This window comes from Arvicola amphibius, chromosome 14 (genome assembly GCF_903992535.2).
Source record: "Arvicola amphibius chromosome 14, mArvAmp1.2, whole genome shotgun sequence".
NCBI classification, from domain to species: domain Eukaryota; kingdom Metazoa; phylum Chordata; class Mammalia; order Rodentia; family Cricetidae; genus Arvicola; species Arvicola amphibius.
In genome coordinates, this window is record NC_052060.1 from 17,880,452 (window position 1) to 17,897,625 (window position 17,174).

General features: G+C 38.4%; 1 protein-coding gene across 1 annotated transcript in view; it reads left to right on the forward strand.

The window, feature by feature from the left end:
• The window catches only part of Dram2 (DNA damage regulated autophagy modulator 2), a 108,952-nt gene that overhangs the window by 26,488 nt on the left and 65,290 nt on the right, over positions 1-17,174 (forward strand). The gene's annotated exons all lie outside the window — the stretch shown is intronic.

Genomic DNA, 17,174 nt, shown 5'->3' on the forward strand with positions numbered 1-17,174 from the left:
AAAATTTGCAGTCCTGATACGATGAACAGAGAAATCTATTGTTTAGAAAACTGACAGGTCACCTGAAAACCACAAAGATTCCATGAGTCTCCCCAGTGCACAAAGGAAGTCCATAGGAATAAAATGGTAGTCAGAGAAGCCCATAGTAGTCATAACAGGATAAGGTGAGTCCATCTCTAGCAGGAGGCCAACTCCTCTGCAACTGCAGTCAGATTGCTTCTGACCACCACACATTGAATCCTGACAATGGAAGGGCGTACTGTTCCTGGAGGTAATAATTGGTCTTTTTTATACTTCTGTCATTTGTAGAAAATATCTGACACAACGTTTTAAAAAATGCAAGACGTAAAAGAACAGAAAACATTGATCTAAAGAGGAATCTGAGTAGAAGCAAACTACTAGAGATCAATAACAGTGGTAAAATGTTGAGGGAAGTAAATATGAAGACAAAATTGTAGCAAAGACTTGGGAAATTCAAATGCAGTTCTAGAACCGAATTCCACAGTTGGTAAGTTTTGTTTTACTAGTTTGAGCTACTTGATGAAGTCTTGTATCATCTCACCTAGCATATAAATCATCCCCTTGTTCCTGAATCATACTGTATATTTTACCTTTAGTGGATGTCCTGTTTGTCAAATGCAATCCTTGTGGTTGAGGAGCCCTTTCTTTACTGGATGTGGCTCAAAACCACAAATGCAATAGTGGTATTAATTTAGATATGTTAAAAAGAAAAGCCACAAATTAAATCCTTTATGTAACAACATGAATGTTCATGACTTAATACGGAAAGAAAAAATGATATGGTGATGTTAGTAGGAATAAGTCTATTCACAATATTGTAAAAGAAATCTTGCTAGTTTTGCTTTTACTTCAAACAAAAAGTTGTAGCTAAGGTGCATGGCTTTAAGTAGCAGAGGCTGTAAATTTGTGTACATAGTATATAACAGTATATATAAGTCTCAGAACTGTTTTCAGATATCCAGTGGAGATCTTGGAATCTATCCCTAAAAAATGAGAATAGTTACTAATTAAAAGGTGAAGGTGGCTTTTACTTTATTCTTTTGTGTTTTCCTTTATTTTAAACTTTTGTTTTCAAATAATTGTGTACACTGTAGAAAGTTGCCAAGCAGTGTAAAATCCTGTTTACTTTTATCTAGTTTTTTCCCATTTGTAATTTTTTAAAATTTATTAGATTTTTTTTAAAAAAACCAATCCAAATTCCCATTTTCTCCCCTCCAATTTCGTCCAAATTCCCTCTCACTCCACCCCATCTAATCCTAAGAGAGGGTAAAGCGCTTTGCTTTGTGGAAGGTCCAAGGCCCTCCCTACTATATCTAGGCTGAGCAAGGTATCCATCCAAAGAGAATAGGATCCCCAAAAGCCAGTACATGAAGTAGAGATAAATCCCAATGCCACTGCCAGTGGTCTCTCAGTCTGCCCCAGCCATACAACTGTCAACCACATTGAGAGGGACAAGTTTGGTGCTATAAATTGTTCCTTCCTGGTCCTGCTGGAGTTGGTGAGCTCCCATTAGCTCAGGAAAACTGTTTCAGTGGATGATTCCTTTATGGTCTTGACCTCTTTGCTCATATTCTCATTTCTTCCAATCTTCAACTTACCTTGGGAGTTCAGTCTAGTGCTCCAATGTGGGTCTCTGTTTCTGTTTCCATCTGTTGTTGAACAAAGGTTCTATGGTGATACTTAAGATAATCATCAGTCTGACTACAGGGCAAGGCCATTGTGGGCACTTTCTCTATTGCTTAGGGTCTTAGCTGGGGTCATCTTGTGGATTTCTGGGAATTTTTCTAGAGCCAGGTTTCTTGCTAACCCTATAATGGCTCCCTCAATCAAGATATATCTTTCCTTGCTCTCATATCTGCCCTTTCTCCATCTTGACTCTCCCATTCCTTCAATTTCTCCTCACCCCTCCCTTTCTCCCCTCCTTTTCCTCTTCTACCCTTCCTTCTATCCCCCACCCCATGCTTCCAATTTTGTCACATGATCGTGTCTGTTTCCAAGTTCCAGGTGGTTCTGTATACATTTTTCTTTGGGTTCACCTTATTACTTAGGTTCTCTAGGATCATGAACTATAAACTCAATGTCCTTCGTTTATAGTTAGTATCCACTTATGAATGAGTACATACCATATTCATTTTTTGGGATCTGGGTTACCTCACTCAGGATAGTGTTTTCTAATTCCATCAATTTGCTTATAAAATTCAAGATGTCATTATTTTTTTTTTTTACTGCTGGGTAGTACTCTAATGTATAAATGTGCTACACTTTTCTCTATCCATTCTTCAGTTGAGTGCTAACTGAGGTTTTCTGTCCTGCCCTGTTCCCTCAATCGTTAAGTCCCAAAGAAATCACACAGCAGTCTACATTAATTATAAATGGATTGGCCCATTAGCTCAGGCTTCTTATTAACTTCTATAACTTATATTAGCCTATTCTTGTTTATGCTAACCACGTGGCTTGGTACCTTATTCAGCGAGGCAGTCACATCTTGCTTCTTCTGTGGCTGGCTTTCATGGTGTCCATTGAGAAGTTGGGTGTAATTCTGATAAGTCTACCTTTATGTGCTACTTGACCTTTTTAATTTGCATCTCTTAATACTCCTTCTTTGTTCTGTATGTTTTATGTTTTGATTATTATATGGCAAGTTGATTTTTTTATACAGTTTATTTGATGGTGTTAAGCTTCTTGTACCTTCATAGGGCTAGGCTTCTTCAGGTTGCAAAAGTTTTCTTATATAATTTTGTTGAATATATTTTCTGTGCCTTTGAGCTGGAGTTCTTCTCCTTCTACTTCAATTATTCTTAGGTTTGGTCTTTTCTTAGTGTCCCAGATTTCCTGAGTGTTTTATGTTAAGAATTTGTTGGATTTAATGTTTTCTTTGACCAGTGAGTCTATTTCCTCTGTAGTATCTTCAGCGCCTGAGATTATTTCTTCTCTCTCTTGTATGCTGTTGGTTATATTTGTCTCTGTAGTGCCTGTTCATTTACCCAGATTTTCCATATCCATAATTCCCTCGGTTTGTATTTTCTTTATTACCTCTATTTCAGTCGTCAAGTCTTAAACTGTTTCCTTTACTTGTTTATTTTTTCTTGAATTTCTTGTGTTTCTTTTTTTGTTTGTTTTTGTTTTTTTTTATTTTATTTTTATTAAAAATTTCCATCTCCTCCCTTCCTCCCCCTTCCCTCCTCTCCCCTCCACCCATACTCTACTCCCTCCCTGTCCAGGCCAAAGAGCCTCAGGGTTCCCTACACTATGGGAAGTCCAAGGTCCTCCCAACTCCCCCCAGGTCCAGGAAGGTGAGCATCCAAACTGACAAGGCTCACACAGAGCCCGTCCATCCCGTAGAATCAAAGCCCATCGCCATTGTCCTTGGCTTCTCAGTCAGCCTTCACTGTCAGCCACATTCAAAGAGTCCAGTTTGATCACATGTTCCATCAGTCCCATTCCAACTGGCCTTGGTGATCTCCCGTTAGATCTGTCCCACCGTCTCAGTGGGTGAATGCACCCCTCATGGTCCTGACTTTCTTGCTCATGTTCTCCCTCCTTCTGCTCCTCATCAGGACCTTGGGAGCTCAGTCCAGTGCTCCAATGTGGGTCTCTGTCTCTATCTCCATCCATCACCAGATGAAGGTTCTATGGTAATAAGCAAGATAATCATCAGTGTGGCTATAGGACAAGGCCAGTTCTTTGAGGGATTTATTAATTTCTTCCAAATTTTTTTGTTTGTCTTCTCTTCCATTTCCTAAGGGAGGTTTTCATTTCCTCTTTAAAGGTCTCCATCATTTCCATAAAGTTATGTTTAAAGTCATTTTCTTCTACTTCTTCTGGGTTAGGATGATCAAGTTTTGCTGTTGTGTGACTGGTGGGTTCTGGTGTTACCATGTTGCCTTTTAGGTTGTTGAATGAATTCTTGCATTGGTGCCTACCCATCTCTTCCTTCAAATGAGGCCAGCAGTGTCTTTGCATCTTGGTCCAATCCTTGCTGTGGCTGTCTGTGTATTTGGGGGGTTTTTCTTGGTGTACTCTATACTGTCAATGTCTGTCTCAGAAAGCCTCTGAGGTTTCTCTATACAACTGCTCTCTTGGTCTCTTCTCCTGGGTTGCTCTCTTGGTACTCTTTCTTAATCCCCTCAGTGTTGTAGCAAGCTCTTGGTCCCCTCAGTATTATAGCAAGCTGTCAGCTTTTAGGTGAGTTGTGGTTAGTAGTTTGGGGGGGTCCAGTGTATGGGTTTGGGTTTTGGGGGAGCCTAGTCGCAAGAAACTTCCTGCTGGCTTACTAAAAAGGCCAAGGGAGTTGGGGAAGGGCCCCTGCGTTTGTCCCACTGGAGAGTTCCTAGAGAGTGGGGCATCTGGCCATGCAGCTGTTTACTCACCCCTTAAGTCCCCTCAGTATTGGAACAAGCTATGTTTCAGAGTTCTGCTGAGGTTGCAGGAGAATAGGCATCCCAGTTGTAATTTTTTTGTTTAACTATGTGTCTTAAAGTTTTTTTATTGTTTGTTTTGTTTTGTTTTGTTTTTATTGTGAAGAGACATTGTGACCATGACAACTTTTATAAAGGAAAACATTTGATTGTGGTGGCTCTCTTTAATTTATAGGTTTAGTCCATTATCATCATAGTGGGGAGCAAGCAGCATGTACGCAGACATGGTGCTAGAGAAGGAGATGAAAATTCTTACATCATGACTCACAGACAACAAGATGTGGTCTAAGACACTGGGTGTGGGTTGAGCATGAATGAGACCTGAAAGCCCATCTACACAGTGACACAATTCCTCCAATAAGACCACATCTACTCTACCAGTATCACATCTTCAATAGTGCTATTTGCAATGACCCCCCTGTGAGAGCCGTTTTTCAAATCACCACAGTGTGGTAAAATATTAGAATTAAGAAATTGCCAATGACAATATAATCTTATCTAGTTTACACATTCCCATGTATGTGTGTTTTTAATTCTTCGGTATTTTATTTCATGTGTATAAATGTTTGACAACATTTGAAATATAGAACTCTTGTCATTGGAGAATATACTTAGGTTATTCTCAATTTCCAGCTCTTATTGACAACAAGGTTTTGTGTCAATGTCAACTTTAATTTTTTAAAAAAATAAAATACCCAACACTGAGTACTAGATGACATAACACGTGCATATTTAGTTTTATTTTAAATTGCCAGAGTTTTCCTGAATGGTGCGATGATACCATTTTATATTTCCACAGCTACCAAGTTTCTCTGTATCCTCAAATGCCTTTGATGACACTGACATTTTTTAACTTGAGATGTTTTGAATAGTTCTGCAGTGCTATCTGGTCTTAGATTTAGCTGGCATTTTCCTCATAAATAAAAGATATAACTATTTTCCGTTTATATTGCTGTTCATGGTGGGTTTTGTTTGGTTGGATTTTTGCCTATATTGTATTTGGATTTTACTATTTCTATTGAGATTTGCAATTATCTACAATGAAGCAGAACAGTGGTGGCACATGCCTTTAATCCTAGCACTCAGGAGGCACAGGCAGGTGGATCTCTGTGAGTTTGAGGCCAACTTAGTCTACAAGAACTATTTCCAGGACAGGCTTCAAAGCCACAGAGAAACCCTGTCTCGAAAAACAAAACAAAACAAAACAATTATCTTCAATGACTGAACCTATTTATACTGTCTGTTTCTTTGCTTAACCAAAAGCCATATTATCTTTCTTTATGTCATATAACTTTAATATTTATATGTTGGTAATGGTAGGCAGATCTCTCTGTGGTCCAGGGCAGTCTGGTCTACATAGCAAGATCTTATCTTGATAGGAAAAAAATTACAGTTACCAACAGAAACGGCAAAAGAGCTGGGATTTCAGTTGTGTCCCCACCACGACTCCCTCTATTTCTTTTCACTTTTGTTTTTATATTTAGTAGTTTTGAGACCGGGTCTTGTTGTTTACATGTTGCCTGTAACTCAGTGTATCCTATGCTGACCACCCCTCTTCCAGCACTAGAGTGACCATGAACAGCTTTTACAAGGGTTCCAAGGCTCTTTTTTCTTGTACATCAGTCACTATTTATAATAAGCCCCTGAGGTGTAAACTTAACATTTTCTCAATTTTTCTAAATTTATGCCATTTTATTGACACTTTAAGGATTTGCTGACTTTTAAAATCAGGCATTGTTCCTGACCTCTTCACCTAACCAACCCCTCCCCCGCTTCCTTCAGGGTTTAGCCCTGTGAGTTTCCCTGATACTACCCATCCATGTCTTCTCCCCAGCCCAACAAATCTACCCTGGGTGTCCTACATATAATGTCTTGGCCTAATCTTGCCATAACCTTCCTGCACCCATACCTCTAAGTGGATATCCATCAAGACCTGCACATAAACTGCATTCATTTAAACACTGCCTGGCCCATTAGTTCCAGCCTCTTACTCACATCTTGATTAACCCATATCTAATATCTGTGTAGCACTACGAAGTGGTGCCTTATCGGAAAGATTATAGCGTACGTCCATCTTGGGCGGGAGTTTCATCGCGCCTGTCTCAGAGAGGAGAGGCATGTCATCTGCCCCAGAGAGGCGAGGCATGGCAATTGTCTCTGAGAGGAGAGGCGGGGCAATTGTCTGAGCCATCTACCTCACTTCCTTCTTCCTGTTCTGTCTACTCCACCCACCTCAGGAAGGGCTGGTCTATTAAATGGGCCAAGGCAGTTTCTTTATTAAAGAATGAAATCAACACAAACGGAAGACTCTCCCACATCACTGCTTCTTTGGTGTCTGGACAGGACTGAATAGGAATGTGCTTCCTCCTTCCCAGAATACTCCTGTTCTCATTGTCCCACCTCTACTTCCTGTCTGGTTGCTCTCCAATCAGCATTTATTTAAAACATAATTGACAGAATACAGAATTGTCCCACAAAATGGATCAAAGCACAAAAAAATGGCAGTTGTTCAATAAAGAAAATGCAAAGTCAGGAAAAACTGGAAATGAGAAATTCAGGAACTCAGAGGAACTTCAGAGGCAATCCTCATCAACAGAATACAAGAAATGGAGGAGAGAATCTCAGGGAATGAAGACAAGATAGAAGAAATGGATTCTATCATCAAAGAAAATATAAATATAAAAGTATCCAGGCACAAAAAACATCCATGAAATCTGGGACACTATAAAAAGACCAAACCTATCAATAGTAGGAATAGAGGGAGGAAAAGAAACCCAGGTCAAAGGCACAGAAAATAATTTCAATAAAATCACAGAAAAAAAATGTTCCTAACCTAAAGATGGTGTCCAGTAGGGTACAAGAAACATACAGGATACCAAATATCCTGAACCAGAAATGAAATTCTCCATGGAACATAAATGTATAGAAGGAATATTAAAAGCTGCAAAGGAATAAGACCTAATAGCATATAAAGACAGACCTTGTAGAATAAAGCCTCATCTTTCACTGAAGACTCCAAAAGCTGCAGGGGACTAGACAGATGTTCTACAAACTCTAAGATACCAGAGATGCCAGTCCAAGCAACTATAGCCAGCAAAATGTTCAATTATAATGGAGAAAGAAAAACATTCCATAATAAAACCAAATTGAAGGGGCATCTGTCTACAAGTGAGCCCTACAAAAGGGACTAGATGAAAAACCAACTAGAAGAGGTTAACCATACCCAAGGAAATACAAGAAATAATATCAGACCAGTAAATTAAAAGGGGGACAATACAACAACAAAATAATGGAAATCAACAAACACTGCTGATTGGTAACTCTCAACATCAGTGATCTCAATAAAAAGACACAGACTAACAAAATGATTTCAAAAACAGAACCAATCCTGCTGTTGTATCCAAGAAACCAAGGATGGACATCACTTGAAGGTAAAAAAAAGCAAATGGGCATAAGAAGAAAGCCACTGTAGCCATTTTAGTATGTAACAAAAAAGACTTCAAACCAAAACTAATCAGAAGAGATAGGAAAGGTTACACATAATCATCCAAGCAAATATCCACTTTGGGGATATTGGAAATTTCAACATCCGTTCACCAAGCACAAGGGCATCTACTTCATAAACACTACTACAGCTAAAATCACATATGGGCCCTGACATAGTGAGGAGTTGACTTAAATACTGCACTCTAAGGATATGTCATCCAGACAAAAACTAAACAGAAATGCTGGAGTTTAATGATATAAATCAAATGGACCTAATATACTTACAGAACAGTTCTCCCAAAGACAAAAGAAAATACCTTCTCAGCAGCTCATGAACAGTCTTCAAATTTGATCATATGCTTGCACAAAACACAAGTCTTAACAGATAAATGAAGATTAAAATAACATCCCACGTCCTGTCTGACCACCACTCATTAAAGCTGGATAAGATGCAATTCTCATCAAAATACTTGTAAGCCCAATACAAGAACACATAAAAAAGATCTTCCATTGTCAGAACACAGTCCAGAAATGGAGTCATGTGAGGAGAATTCTGAATGCTTTCGAAACACTCCTAGAAGACAAGAGTCTTGTGACCTAATTTTCTTCAAAATGCTTAATTGTTCTTGGAATGTGTTTTGTGCTCCTCCCAGGTGTAGCAGGTAGGAGTGAGTTTACCTCAGATTACTCATCATTACTCACTATTATTATTCAACCAAATGTTTGAATTATCCTTTATATGCTTCTATGAAAAACATGTTTTTGCCACATGAGACTTGTCCTTGTGATTGTATACAGCGTAAACTCATGAGAATTTTACTCATGTGACCTTTCTTAGTTCTCAAAATATAAATTGTTTGAGGCTCTGAATAAAGCTAGCTATTACATCTCCCTCATTTATCAGCTTCATTCTCGCAGGTCCCATCACCTCTAGAGCAATGGCAATCCATCATAATCAAGTAGATTTCATCCCAGAGATGCAGAAATGGTCCAACATATTTATTGATAAAAATAACACTTCGTGTCAATAGACTGAAAGACAAAAACCACATGATAAACTCATTGTATGCAGAGAAGCCCTTTTCACAAAATCCAACACCCATTCAAGATAAAAGCATTGGAGAGACTAGTGATAGAGGGGATATACATCAAAACAAGAGCAGCACTTAACAACAAGCCCAAAGAAAACATCAACCAAAATGCTGATAATCTCAAAGCTTTTCCACAAAAATTAGGAACATGACAGGGTTGCTCATTATCTCTATATCCAACACAGTACTGGATGTCTTAACTAGAGCATTAAGACAAAGATATCAAGGGGGCACAAATTGAAATGGAAAAAGTCAAACTATCATTAGTTGCAGATATGATTGTAGACTTAAGTGTCATAAAAATTCCTCTAGAAATCTACAAATGGTAAACACTTTCAGCAAATTAGCAGGTTCCAAAATTAATGCAGAAAAAAAAATCACAAATATAGGACTGTACCGTTCATGATCGCCTATGAAAAATACATAAACTTGGGTTAGCTTTTAACAAAACAAGTGAAAGACTTACATAATTTGACAAAAACATTAAAATACTGAAGACAGAAATTGAAGCTTTAGAAGATAGAAATATCTCCATGCTTAGTGATCGGTAGGATTAATATAGTAAAAATCATTATCCTATCATAAGCAATCTACATATTCAATGCAATTTTTATCAAAATTCCAATACATAACTTGACAAGTATGGTGTCCTTGTTAGGGTTACTATTGTTATGACAATGGTAAACACCATTACCAAAACCAAGTTGGAAGGAAAGTTTATATGTCATATTTCCACATCATAGCTCATCACTGGAGGAAGTCTGAACAGAAACTCAAGCACAGCAGGAACCTGGAGGCAGTGCCTGATACAGAGGCCATGGAGGGATGCTCCCTACTATCTCGCTTAGCATGGATTGCTCAACTTCTTCTCTTTTTTACTTTATTTTTATTGTGCTCTACATTTTCTCTGCTCCCCTCCCTGTCCTCTCCTCCCCTTCAACCCTCTCCCAAGGTCCCCATGCTCTCAGTTTACTCAGGAAATCTTGTCTTTCTCTATTTCCCATGTAGATTAGATGGATGTAAGTCTCTGTTAGGGTCCTCATTGTTGTCTAGGTTCTCTGGGATTGTGATTTGTTGGCTGGTTTTCTTTGTTTTATGTTTAAAAACCACTTATGAGTGAGTACATGTGATAATTGTCTTTCCAGATCTGGGTTACCTCACTCAAAATGATGTTTCCAGGTTCTGGCTATACCAAAAATGCTACTATGAACATAGTTGAGCACATGTCCTTGTGGTATAATTGAGAATCCTTTGGGTATATACTGAAAATGTGGTATTGCTGGGTCTTGAGGAAGGCTGTTTCCCAAGTTTCTGAGAAATTGCCATACTGATATTTAAGGCCTGTAGCAATTTGCACTCCCACCAGCAAGGCAGGAGTGTTACCTTTACCCCCACATCCTCTCCAGCATAAGTTGTCATAGGTGTTTTAGAACTTGGCCATTCATACAGGTTTAAGATGGAATCTCAGAGTTGTTTTGATTTGCATTTCTCTGATGACTGAGGATGTTGAGCATTTCCTTAAGTGTCTTTTAGCCATTTTATATTCCTCTGTCAAGAGCTTTCCGTTTAGGTTGGTACTACATATTTTATTGGATTATATGTTCTTTTAACAGCCAATTTCTTGAGCTCTTTGTATATTTTGGGTATTAACCCTCTGTCTGATGTGGGGTTGGTGAAGATCTTTTCCCATCCTGTAGGCTATCATTTTCTCTTGTTGACCATGTCCTTTGCTTTACAGAAGCTTTTCAGTTTCAGGAGGTCCCATTTATTAATTGTTTCTCTTAGTATCTGTGCTACTGGGGTTATATTTATTTAGGAAGTAGTCTCCTGTGCCAACGCATTCAAGTATACTTCCCACTTTCTCTTTTATGAGGTTCAGTGTGGCTGGCTTTATGTTGAGGCCTTTAATCTATTTGGACTTGAGTTTTGTGCATGGTGATAGATATGGATCTATTTTCATTGTACTACATGTTTATATCCAGTTATTCCAGTACCACTTGTTAAATATACTTTCCTTTTTTCATTTGATATTTATTTCTTGATTGTCAAAAATCAAGTGTTTGAAGATATGTGGGTTAATATCCGGGTCTTCAATTAGATTCCATTGGTCCTCCTATCTGTTATGTCAATACCAGGCTGTTTTCAGTACTGTAGCTCTGTAGTAAAGTTTGAAGTCAGGCATTATGATACCTCCAGAAATTCTTTTATTATACAGGTTTGTTTGGGCTATCCTGGTTTTTATACGGGATTGTTTTGGCTATCCTGTTTTTGTTTTGTTTTGTTTTGTTTTTGTTTTTGTTTTTTTGTTTTTTTTGCTTTTCCATATGAACTTTCATTCTTTCAAGGTCTGTGAAGACTTTTGATGGGATTTTGATGGGCATTGAATTGAATCTGTAGATTGCTTTTGGTAAGATTGCCTTTTTTTTTTTTGGTTTTTTGAGACAGAGTTTCTCTGTGGCTTCGGAGCCTGTCCTGGAACTAGCTCTTGTAGACCAGGCTGGCCTCGAACTCACAGAGATCCGTCTGCCTCTGCCTCCCGAGTGCTGGGATTAAAGGTGAACGGCACCACCGCCTGGCTAAGATTACCCCTTTTATTAAGTTATTTCTACTTACCCAAGAGCATGGGAGATCTTTCCATTTTCTTGTGTCTCTTCAATTTCTTTCTTCAAAGATTTAAAGTTCTTGTCATACAAGTCTTGCACTTGTTTGATTAGAGTTACTCTGAGATATTTTGTGCTATTTGTGGCTATTGTGAAGGGTGTTGTTTCTCTGATTTCTTTCGCAGCCCTTTTATCATCTGTGTACAGGAGAGCTACTGATTTTTTAGTTAATCTTGTATCCTGCTGCATTACTAAAAGTGGTTATGAGTTGTAGGAGCTTCTTGGTAGAATTTTTGGGGTCACTTATGTAAACTATCATATCATAGCAAATAGTGAGAGTTTGACTTCTTTTCCAGTTTGTATCCACTTGATCTCCTTTAGTTGTCTTATTGTTCTAGCTAGGACCTCAAGAACGATATTGAATAGATATAGAGAACCTTGTCTTGTTCCTAATTTCAGTGGGATCACCGGGAGTTTCTCTCCATTTATTTTGATGTTGGCTGTTGGCTTGCTGTATATTGCCTTAACTATGTTTAGGTATTTTCCTTGTATCCCTGCTCTCTCCAAGACCTTTATCATGAAGGGATGTTGTATTATATCGAAAGCTTTTTTTGGCATCTAATGAGATGATCATCTGGTTTTTATTTTTCAGTTTGTTTATGTGGTGGATTACGTTGACAGGTTTTCATATGTTGAACCATCCCTGCATCTCTGGGATGAAGCCGTCTTGATGATGGTGAATGATGGTTCTAATGTATTCTTGGATTCGATTTGCCCATATTTTATTTAGTATTTTTGCATCAATGTTCATGAGTGAGATTGGTCTGTAATTCTCTTTCTTAGTAACGTCTTTCTGTGGTTTGCATATCAAGGTAATTGTAGTCTCATAAAAAGCGTTTGGCAATATTCCTTCTGTTTCTATTGTGTGGAACAATTTGAGGAGTATTGGTATTAGTTCTTCTTTGAAAATCTTGTAGAATTCCCAGCTGAATCCATCTTGTCCTGGGAATCTTTTGATTCGGAGACTTTTGATGACTGTTTCTATTTCTTAGGCTGTTATAGGTCTGTTTAATTTGCTGATCTGGTCTTGAGTTAAGTTTGTTAAATAATATTTATCCATAAAGTTGTCCATTTCCTTTAAGTTTTATAATTTTGTGGAGCACAGGTTTTAAAATATGACCTGATAATTATCTTTATTTCCTCCATGTCTGTTGTTCTGTCCCCTTTTTGATTTCAGATTTTGTTAATTTGGATATTCTCTCTTTGCTTTTTGGCTAGTTTGGATAAAGGTTTGTCTACTTGTTGATTTTCTCCAAGAACCCACTCTTTGTCTCATTGATTCTTAGTATTGTTTTCTTTGAATCAATTTTGTTGATTATTTTCTGCCATCTAGTTCTCTTAGGTGAGTTTTCTTTTTTTGTTCTAAAGTTTTCAAATTTTCTGTTAATTTTCTAGTATGGGATTTTTTTCAGCTTATTTATATAGACATTTAGTGCTATGAACTTTCCTATTAATACAACTTTCATTGTGTTCCATAAATTTGGATATGTTGTGTGATCATTTTCATTGAATTTTAGGAAGTATTTAATTTCTTCCTTTATTTATTCCTTGACCCATTAATGATTCAGGTGAGCACTGTTTAATTTCTATGTGTTTGTAGGCTTTCTGGAATTAGTATCGCTATTGAATTCTAGTTTTAAGCTTTGGTGATCTGATAAGATACATGGGGTTATCCCAATTTTTGTATTTGCTGAAGTTTGTTTTGTTACCAAGTATGTGGTCAATTTTTGAGAAGGTTCCATGAGGTGCTTAGAAGAAGGTATATTCTTTTCTGTCTGGATGGAATATTCTACAGATGTCTGTTAAGCCCATTTGAGCCATAAAATCTCTTAGTTCTCGTATTTCTCTGTTCATTCTTTTGACTGACTAACCTGTCCAGTGGTGAGAGGGGAGTGTTGAAGTCTCTCACTGTTATTGTGTGGGGTTTAATGTATGATTTAAACTGTAGAAGTATTTCTTTTACATATGAGGGTGCCCTTGCACTTGGAGCATATATGTTCAGTATTGAGATTTTTCTCTTGATGGATTTTTTCTTTAACTAATATGAAATGTCTTTCTTTGTCTCTTTGGATTGTTTTTAGTTGGAAGTCTGTTTTGTTAGATATTAGGATAGCTACACCAGCTTGTTTCTTAGGTCCATTTGATTGGAAATTTTTTCCCAACATTTTACTCTGAGCTGATATATCTCTTTGAGGTTGAAGTGTGTTTCTTGTATACAGAAGAAGGATGGATTCTGTTTTCATATCCAATCTGTTAGCCTGTGCCTTTTTATAGGTGAGTTGAGTCCATTTATATTAAGGGATATTAATGACCAGTGATTGCTATCTCCTGTCAATTTAGTTTTCATTATTGGTGATGTTAATTTGTGTGGTTTTCCCTTTTTTGGGATTTGCTGCTATGAGACCATCAATTGTCTGTTTTTTTGTTGATGTAACCAGCTTCCTTAGATTGGGGTTTTCCTTCTAGTATATTCTGCTGTTTATGCTTGCATTTGTGGTTCCTGATTGTTTTCTCATGATTTCTGTTTCTATAATTCCCTCGGCTTATGTTTTCCCTATTCTCTCTCTTTCAGTTTTCAAGTCTTGAATAGTTTCTTTCATATGTTTGATTGCTTTTTCTTGGTTTTCTTTTAGGGATTTGCTGATATCTTCCAATTTTTTGCTTGTCTTTTCCACCATTTCTTTGAGGGAATTTCTCATTTCCTTTTTAAGAGTTTCAAACATTCTCCTGAAGTTATTTTTTAGGTCATTTTTTTCTGTTTCATCTATATTTGGTTGCTCAAGTCTTGCTATTGTAGGGTCTGTAGATTTTTCTGATGTCATGTTGCTTTTGTGTTGTTGCTTGTGTTCTTATTTTGTCTACTCATCTTTTTCTCTAATTGGTGTGGTTGGGGCTGTTTGTGTGTCTGTTGATTAATCTTCTAGGTGCCAGTGAATCCAAGGCTCACATGGTTGTTCCTTATTGTATAGTCAGTGCCATGGTTCTAGTTACCCCATTGGTCACTCCGTGTTCCTGGATGTCACTCACTGCTTCCGGGCTTTCCTTTACTTCCATGGAGTTTGCTGTCTCAGGCCTACTCTGGCCTATGTTGTTGGCTCAGACCTGTTTCTGTAAACATCCCTGGTCTGGATCTGCTCCTGCACAGGTCTCTGGGTTGGGGCTGGTCCTGCAAAAGTCTCTGCCTCTGATCTATTCTCTTGGAGGTCCCAGACTTGGGTGTGCCTAGACTCACAGAGGACCTGGCTCAGACCTGCTCTTTCACAGGTCCCAGACACATGCTCGAACCCACAGAGGTCTTGGCTCAGGCCTACTCTCTCAGAGATTCCAGACTCATGCCTGCATCCACAGAGATCTCTGGGTCCTGCCTACTCCCTCGGAGTTCCTAGACTCATGCCTAGACCCACAGAGGTCCTGACTCAGTCCTAGTTCCTCAGAGGTCCTAGACTCACGCCCAGACCCACAGGAGTCCTGCCTCAGGTCTACTCCCTCGAAGGTCCCAGATTCACATCCAGAACTGCAGTGGTCTCTGGCATTGGTCCACCCACTTAGTGGTTGCTCCTCTATACCAGCTTCTGTGGAGTTTGCTGTCTCAGGTCTGCTCTGACTCAGGTCGCTGGCTCAGTCCTACCTCCATAAATGTCCCTGGCTTGGATCCACTCCCAATCCCATGGAGCTTGCAGTCTCAGGCTCACTCCAGCCTAGGTAGCTAGCTCAGTTCTGCTTTCGTGGAGCTCACTGTCTTAGGCCTGCTCTGGCCTAGGTCGATGACCCAGTCCTTCTTCTGCAAATGACCCTGGTCTGGGTCTGCTCTTGTTCTCGTGGAGCTCACTGTCCCAGGCCCACTCTGGACCAGGTCACTGGCTTAATCCTGTTCTTTTGAAGTTTGCTGCCTCAGACCTGCTCTGGCCTAGGTTGTTAGCTCAGTCTTGCTCCCATGGACGTCACTGCCTCAAACCTGCTCTGGCCTAGGTTGCTTGGATTGCTCAACTTCTTAAAGAACTCAGTATCACCAGACCAGAGGTGGCAACATCCACACAGAGATGCCCTCTTCCACATCTATCACTAAGAAAATGCCGCCACAGGCTTGCCTATAGCTGATATTATGGAGACATTTCCCCAATTGAGGTACCCTCTATTCTGATAACTCTACCTTGTGTCAAGTTAATACTGACCAGCATATGTGGAAACACACACAAACAAAAGCAAGGTATTTAAAACACTTCTGAATAATGAAAGAACTGATGAAGACATTACCATTTCAGATCTCAAACTGTACAAGTAATAAAACAGCATAATATTGCCACAGAAAAAACATGTTGCTCAATGGAATAGAATTTTAGACACAGACCTAAGTTTACATATCTTTGAACACCTGTTTTTTTTTTATAAAGAACCAGAAATACAATTAGAAAAAAATACATCAACAAATGCACTAGTCTACTTGAATATTTACACTGGATGTAATAGAAGAAAAAGTGGGGAACAGTCTTCAACTTATTGGCATAGAAAAAGACTTCCTGATTAGAACACCAATAGGACAGACACAAAAATATCAATAATCGTGACCTCATGAAACTGAAACATTTTATATAGCAAATTACATCGTTGTTTGGACAAAGCATAGGCTACAGAATGGCAAAAGATTTTTATAAACTACACATCCAATAGAGGGCTAATATCTAAAATATGTAAAGGTCTCAAAAAATTGGACCTCAAGAAAACAGCTCAATTAAAAAATGATATACAGATCTAAATAGAATTCTCAAAAGAGAAAACAGAAATAGCTGTGAAAGATCTAAAAAAGGAAATTTCAGCATCCTTAGTCATGCAAATCAAAAGTAGCTTGAGATTCCATTTTATATCAGTCAGAATGGCCATGACTAACAAAATAAATGAGAGATTTTGCTGGTGAGGTTGTGAATAAGGTCAACACCCATCTATTGCTGGTGGGTGTTGCTTCCATAGCTGCTATGGAAATTTCTGTTGCAGTTTTTCAGGAAGAAGGGAATCAGTCTTCAAGATCCAGCTACACCACTCTTGACCATATATCAAAATGGTGCTTTATCCTATCACAAAGAAAGTTGTTCATCCATAATCTTGGCTGCTCTACTCATACTAGCCAAAAATTAGAAATAGACTAGATGTCCACAGATGGATAAGTGGATAAAAATGTGATATATTTGCATAATGAAATATTACTGATCTTTTAAAAATGAAATATGGAATTCTCAGATAAATGCATGTATTGAGAAAAAAATCATCGTGAGTAAGGTAACCCAGACCCAGAAAGACAGTCTCTTACATCTGGATGTTAGCTATTAAGTCTTCAATAAGAAAGCTACAATAAGAAATTGGATATAGATCAAGGGACTGGGAAGAAGGGAGGAATCATCCTTGGATGGGAGAAATAGAGTTTATAGTTATGGACAGGAGTAGGAAAAAGAGGATCAAATAGGAAGAGGGAAAGGAAAGGGGACGAGGGAGGAAATAGAGAAAAA